The 6,776-nt window shown below is 40.1% G+C and overlaps 1 pseudogene; it reads left to right on the top strand.

The window, feature by feature from the left end:
- Positions 1-5,397: 5,397 nt before the first annotated feature.
- On the top strand, positions 5,398-5,903 carry LOC118021357 (annotated as a pseudogene).
- The last annotated feature ends 873 nt before the right edge of the window (positions 5,904-6,776 follow it).

Here is a 6,776-nt window from a genome sequence, read left to right as displayed (position 1 = left end):
CTGGGAATGGGATCTGTTAGGGCCATGTCTCCACCAGCCAAGATTTGAAGGGTGCAACAGATTGAAAATTTTCAAACTGCAAAACAGTGCTCAAGTATGTGTTCAGTGAGCAACGAAAGGCTTCCTTGCAGAGTCCTTGCTCCCTCTGTTGGGTAAATGGATGACTTTCCAGGGATGCCGCATAAAAGAGTGATTTAAAAAAAATGGCTGTAGGCAGCCGCAAGATGGATTCTTCAGCCCAGTGTACATCTCTTGCTGTTTAAAAACAAGTTTAAATTAGGTTCTATAACCATTCAACCACATCCCCTGATGTCTGTACATGAGTCATTCCCTAGTGAAGGGAAAGGAGCTTGGTATGTTAAGTGTTGCTGAGCAGTTCTCAGGAACCTGGCACCCCAAATGTCAGGCTGGTTTTACATGGGTCATATTTAAATTTTTACCATTGGTTTTTCCAGAGTGTTTCTAAGCAAGCTGCAAAAAGAGGGCAAAAAGGAAAAAAAAAAAAAAAAAAAGCACAAAATGCCACCAAGAGATGAGAAAAAAAATTTTTTTGAAGATTTATTTTATTTATTTATTTTTAGGGAGAGAGAGCATGAGAGCGGGGGCCGGGGGGACGCAAAGGGAGAGGGAGAGACTCTCAAGCAGGCTCTGAGCTGAGCACGGAGCCAGACGCAGGGCTTGATCTCACGACCCTGAGATCATGACCTGAGCTGAAATCAAGCGTTGGAGGCTTAACAGGAAGCTTAATTGACTGAGCCACTCAGGCGCCCTGAGAAAAAACTGTTTGACTGTAAGTACTCAGAACCACTATAAATAAAACAAACTCCAGTACTACTCTCACTTCCAGTTACAGTCCCTTGATTTTTTTACTCTAATTTCCATTCACTTGACTCTAAGTGGGCAAATCTTTCCTGGTATCAAGTGGGCTTGCACTCCTTTGTCCAAGGACATGAATTTACCTTGTTTGCCCAGGCCGGTAGACACATCCACAAATACACTTGTAGGTATAACTACATGAAGAGGCCCCAGCAGCTAATCTTGGCCTTAATATATAAAGAGACTGTACATTCTATATCCACTCTCCAGAGGGTAGAGTTCCTCTTTTTTGAGTTGAGTTTTTGTTTCCTGTAGTGGTGATAGGCTCACCACTGATCCAACCTTGGGGGGGGCAGTAGTTCAGTGTGTGGTATTAGAGAAAAAAGCAATATTGACTTTATAACACCATTATGGAACCAACTAACTATGTCAACCACGTTAAGATAATTAGCACCACCCTAAGATAATTAACACACATATACACTCACAAACATGTTAATGCTGCCCTGGAATAGACATTACATCATTTCCTTTTATGTGATCTGTTCATTCATTTATTTGTCAAGCAAATGTTAATTCATTCATTACTAATACAGACTGGAAAAAATGCGACAGCACATTTACTGTTTCTAAAATTCATGTACTGAGTCTCTCTTGCCCTTGAGTTACATGGATACCAGGATAAAACAAAATCAATATTTGTTCTATTCATCCTGCATAAATATTTTCCCAGACAAGTGGCTATTTACCATACTGAGTCAACAAACACTGTTGGAATATTAGAAAGGTTCTCTCGAATTCCCATGGGTCTGGTAACATGGCCTAGGAAACTACCCAAAGGGGAGGGGAACAGACCTTGATTGTGTGCCTGTCACAGTGAGTCACTATGCCAGCCATTTACAGATGTTGTAGCATTTCATCATCATGAACACCCTAGGAGATAGCTACTGTGATTCACTTCATTTTATAGATGAGGATACTGGGGCTCTAAAAAGGTTAAGTAATTTTCTTAAAATGTTCTGCTCTCATGTTTCAATGATACAACATTTTCCTAATTTTTCCCTTTCTTCTCCTTCTCAGCCTTTTTACTATTTCTTTCTCCTTCCCCCTTCATCCATGGCTCAATTTTGGACATTCTCCATCTATATTCCCTGGTGATCTCATTCAGTCAATGGCTTTAAATACTATTCATGTGCTCATAGCTCTCCAGTATGTATCTCCAGCCTCAAATTCTCCCATTGCTGCTAGACTTGCATATCTAACTGCTTACTTAGCATCTACACTTAGATGATGGGCAAGCATCTCCAAATTTGTATGTGCAAACTGGAGACCTTGATTTTTTTTTTCTCTGCAGATCTCTTTCTCCCTGATTTGAACCACTTTCATAAATGGTTCTACCATTCATACAATTGCTCATTAAAAACAAATAAACACCCCTCTTTTCTTTACTACCTCCCCAATCAATAACAAAAATATATTGTAAGTCTGTTTGCATTTTTCCATCTCTACCTTTGCCTAAACTTTGCCCCCAATAATACCTCATCTGCCTTTTTCCTTCTCCTTGCCTAGAATGTAGGTTTTCTTTTTCTTTCTTTCTTTTTTTTTTTTATGGCCGAAGATGTGGCATCCATTCGAGCATAAGAGAAAGGGCAGCAGCATCACAGACATTAGCTCTGATATACTAGATACAAAACAACACCTTCAGATATCATGTTCTGAGTGAAAAATAACTTGTTTCTTTAATCCCAAAAAGTCACATTATTTTCTTACTATTTGCAGGTGAAACATTCCTGATAAATGATCTCTCCCCACCCCCATCAATCCATATCCACACAGCATCCAGAGAAGTGTTTTGTTGTTTTTTTAAACATAAGCAAGATTTATTCAGTAACCAAATATTTACTGAACACATACTATGTGCTGTGAATGCTTCTAGGTTCACATAGATATAAGATACACCAGTGAACAAAGCAAACAGAGTTGGGACACACTAGAGAACAGAGCAAAGACCCTTGTTTTTGTGGAAGGCAGAAATATAATAATCATGTAAATAAGTGAATTACTTGTATGTTTGAGGATGATGTATGCTATAAGGGGAGAAAAGGAAAAATTATAAAGCAGGGTAAGATTGATCAGAAGTGAGAGCGGCAATTTTAAAGTGTGGTCAGGATGGATTCAATGAGAAGGGGACATCTGAGAAAAGACATGAAGGGCCTGGGTGATAGTGGAGATGGGTTGGAGTTATCATCAGCTCAGATGAGGAAGGCTGAGTACAATCAGACTTATGGAATGAGATGGACATCTCAGTTTTAGATATGCTGAATTTTAAATATCGACCAAAACATTTGAGAAGAGATGATGTTGAGTAAGCGGTGGAATGCATGAGTCAAGAATTCAGTTGACAGGTCTGCACAGTGGAGAAAAATTTGTGAGTCATGGTCTAGAGATGGTATTTAAAGCCATGAGATTGCATGAGATCACTAAAAGGGTGAGTTCTGTTAGAGTAAAAAAGACTAAGTCCTAGAACTGATCTGTTGCCACTTTAATAAGTTGGGGAGAAGAGGAACTGGCAGAGGGGACTGAGAAGATGCAGTCGGTGAATTAGGAAGACAACCAAGAAGCTGAGGTGACCTGGAAGCCAAATGAAGAAAGTGTATTAAGGATGAGAGAGTGATCACTGTTACTGATTGTCAAATAAGGTAGGAACTTAAAACTGATCATCGGCTTTAGCAACAATGAGGTCACTGGTGACTTGACAAGAACAGTTTTCATGAATTGCTGGGGAAAAAGCCTGAGTTGAGTGTGTTTGAGAATAGGAGGAGACTAATGGCAGTTTCCTTGAGATGTTTTGTGCAAAGGTGAGAAAAACATTAGAGTGTACCTGGGAGATTTTTTTTTTAAGGTGGGAAAATAACATGTTTGCATAATGATGAGATGATCAAGTAGAGATTTAAAAACGGATGATGAGAGGTGCCTGGGTGGCTCAGATGGTTAAGAGTCTGCCTTCGGCTCAGGTCATGATCCCAGGGTCCTGGGATCGAGTCCCTCATCGGGCTCCCTGCTAGGCGGGGAGCCTGCTTCTCCCTCTGCCTCTGCCTCTCTCTCTCTGACTTTCATGAATAAATAAATAAAACATTTTAAAAAATAAATAAATAAAAATGGATGATGTAGGAAAAAGAGGGCTTGCCACACAGGGCCACAAAAAGAACACTAGCTTTTGGTCAAGAAACAGAAGCAGAAGTGAGGGGAGAGCCTAGGCCAGAAGACTTTACTGGAGTTCCCTGGCAGAGGCAAGGCAGGGCAGGATAAACAGTTTAGGATTGGCTAGTTTGAGTAATTTCAGTGGACTCTGGGCTATAGGGATAGTCTCTAGCTGTCTGGCACCTGGTCCTGGGATGATTAAGGCAGAGAAATATTGCCTCCTTGGGTGCACAGAACAGATGGGGAGATAGGACTCTGGATTTGTTAGTTTATATTACAAAGGCATGCTCATGGTTGAGTCTTTTGCTCTCTCTAAGAACTGACTAGCCATGGAGGGACTAGAAAGGTTTTTTAAGATGTCAAAACATCTTGGGACGCCTGGGTGGCTCAGTCAGTTAGGCATCTGCCTTTGGCTCAGGTCATGATCCTGGGGTCCTGGGATCAAGTCCCACATCAGGCTCCCTGCTCAGTGGGGAGTCTGCTTCTCCCTCTGCCTGCAACTCCCCCTGCTTGTGTTCCCTCTCTCTCTCTGATAAATAAATATTTTTTTAAAATGTCAAAACATCTTAATGTACAGAAAATTAAAAACATGATTAATACACAAACACAACTAAAATGCCTGGACATCGTATACAAAACTAACATAAAAAGACCCTGAAAGGTGGAGAGAAGAAAGCAGATTGGCAAAGGACCTCAGGACCCAAGGACCAAACTTGTGGTGATTTTCCTGGGTTTTCCTTTTGCCCCACTTATTGCAGACTTGGAACTGGCATCTGGAAATGCCAACAATAGGAGCAGACAAAAAAAGTCCCAACAAAACCCTGCTCTTTCTAGTAAAAGGATCAGGAAAAGGACAGTCTAGCAAGACAAAAACTTTTAGACAGTAACTACTTCACTCCAGCCAAGCACCACAGAAACGACACTGTGACTCTACCCCACCCACACCAGCAAAAGCCAAGAAGGAGCCTAGACTTCCAACCTCACAAGGCTGTAACAAGGCAGCTTACCGTTCCCTCTGGGGTGGTGCCAGAGGAGGCCAAGTGCGGACTCAGGGCTTTTACCCCACTGGCCAGTATTGAGGCCCACTCTTTCTGCAATGCCAGTGGAGACCACCTAGGGAGCAGGAACTCCCATTCCCATGCAGCAGTAACAGGAAGTACCCCCTTCTCCCAGGGTAGACAACTTAAGTCCTAATATGTCAATAATCACATTAAATGCAAGCAATCTATAAAATAATAAAAAATATAAATGCAAGCAATCTAAACGCACAAATTAAAAGACAGAGATAGAGTATATTAAAAACCATAATCCAACATATGCTGCCTATAAGAAACTCATTTCAAATATAAAAATAAAGGCAAGTATGGCCCTTTTACAAAGATGGTGCTGAAGGCTAAGAAGGAAGCCCCTACCCCTCCCAAAGCCAAACCCAAAGCAAAGGCTTTGAAGGCCAAGAAAGTGGTGCTGAAAGGCATCTACAGTCACAAAAAAAAAAGAAGATCCACATGTCACCTACATTCCGACAACCCAAGACACTGCGTCTGTGGAGGCAGCCCAAATATCCTCGAAAGAGCACCCCCAGGAGAAACAAGCTTGATCACTATGCCATCATCAAGTTCCCCCTGACAACTGCGTCAGCCATGAAGAAAATAGAAGACAACAACACACTTGTGTTCATTGTGGATGTCAAGGCCAATAAGCACCAGATCAAACAGGCTGTGAAGAAGCTCTACAACATTGACATGGCCAAGGTCAACACCTTGATCAGGCCTGTTGGAGAGAAGAAGGCATATGTTCAACTGGCTCCTGACTACGATGCTTTGGATGTTGCCAACAAAATTGGAATCATCTAAACTGAGTCCAGCTGGCTAAATCTAAATATAAATTTTTTCACCAAAAAAAAAAAAAAATTAAATAAAGGCAAGTATGGAAAAAGATAGGCCATGAAAACATTAATCAAAAGAAAGCAGGAGTGGCTATATTAATACCAGATAAAGTCAATTTCAAAGCAAAGAAAATTACCAGAGACAGAGAGGGATATCATATAATGATAAAAGGGTCAACCTATCAAGAAGACATAGTAATCCTAAGTATGTATGCACCAAACAACAGATCTGTAAACTATATGAAACAACAATTGACAGGACTGAGAGGAGAAACAGACAAATTCACAATTACAGTTGGAGACTTCACTATGCCTTTCAGCACAGATAGGATAACCAGACAGAGAATCAGTATGGATATAGAAGAGTCCTAACAACATTATCAAGCAACAGGATTGAAGCAACATTTACAAGATACTCCACCCAATAACAGCAGTATCCAAGGGACATATGCAAAGATAGATAATATCTTGGATCATAAAACAAATCTTAACAAATTTAAAATAGTTGAAATCATACAGAGTGTGTTTTTTGAACACACTGGAATCAAAATAGAAATCAATATGGAATCAAAATAGAAATCAATAAGAAAGATAGCAGGAAAATACTCTAAATACTTGAAAACTAAATACACATTTTTAAGTAATCCATGGGTCAAAGATGAAGTCTCAAGGGAAATTTTTAAAAATACATTGAATGAATGAAAATGAAAATACAACATGTAAAAATTTGTGGGACATAGCTAAAGCAGTATGGAGAGGGAAGTTTTCAATACTAAAGACATGCATTAAAAAAAAAAAAGGAAAAGTCTCAAATACATTATATAAGTTCCCACCTCAGGAATGTAGAAAAAGGAAAGCAAAAGAAGCCCAAAGA

The sequence above is a fragment of the Mirounga leonina genome, unplaced genomic scaffold (genome assembly GCF_011800145.1).
Source record: "Mirounga leonina isolate KUSES-001 unplaced genomic scaffold, KU_Mleo_1.0 Mir_174, whole genome shotgun sequence".
In the NCBI taxonomy this organism is placed as follows: domain Eukaryota; kingdom Metazoa; phylum Chordata; class Mammalia; order Carnivora; family Phocidae; genus Mirounga; species Mirounga leonina.
This window is presented reverse-complemented; position numbering and strand designations above follow the sequence as displayed.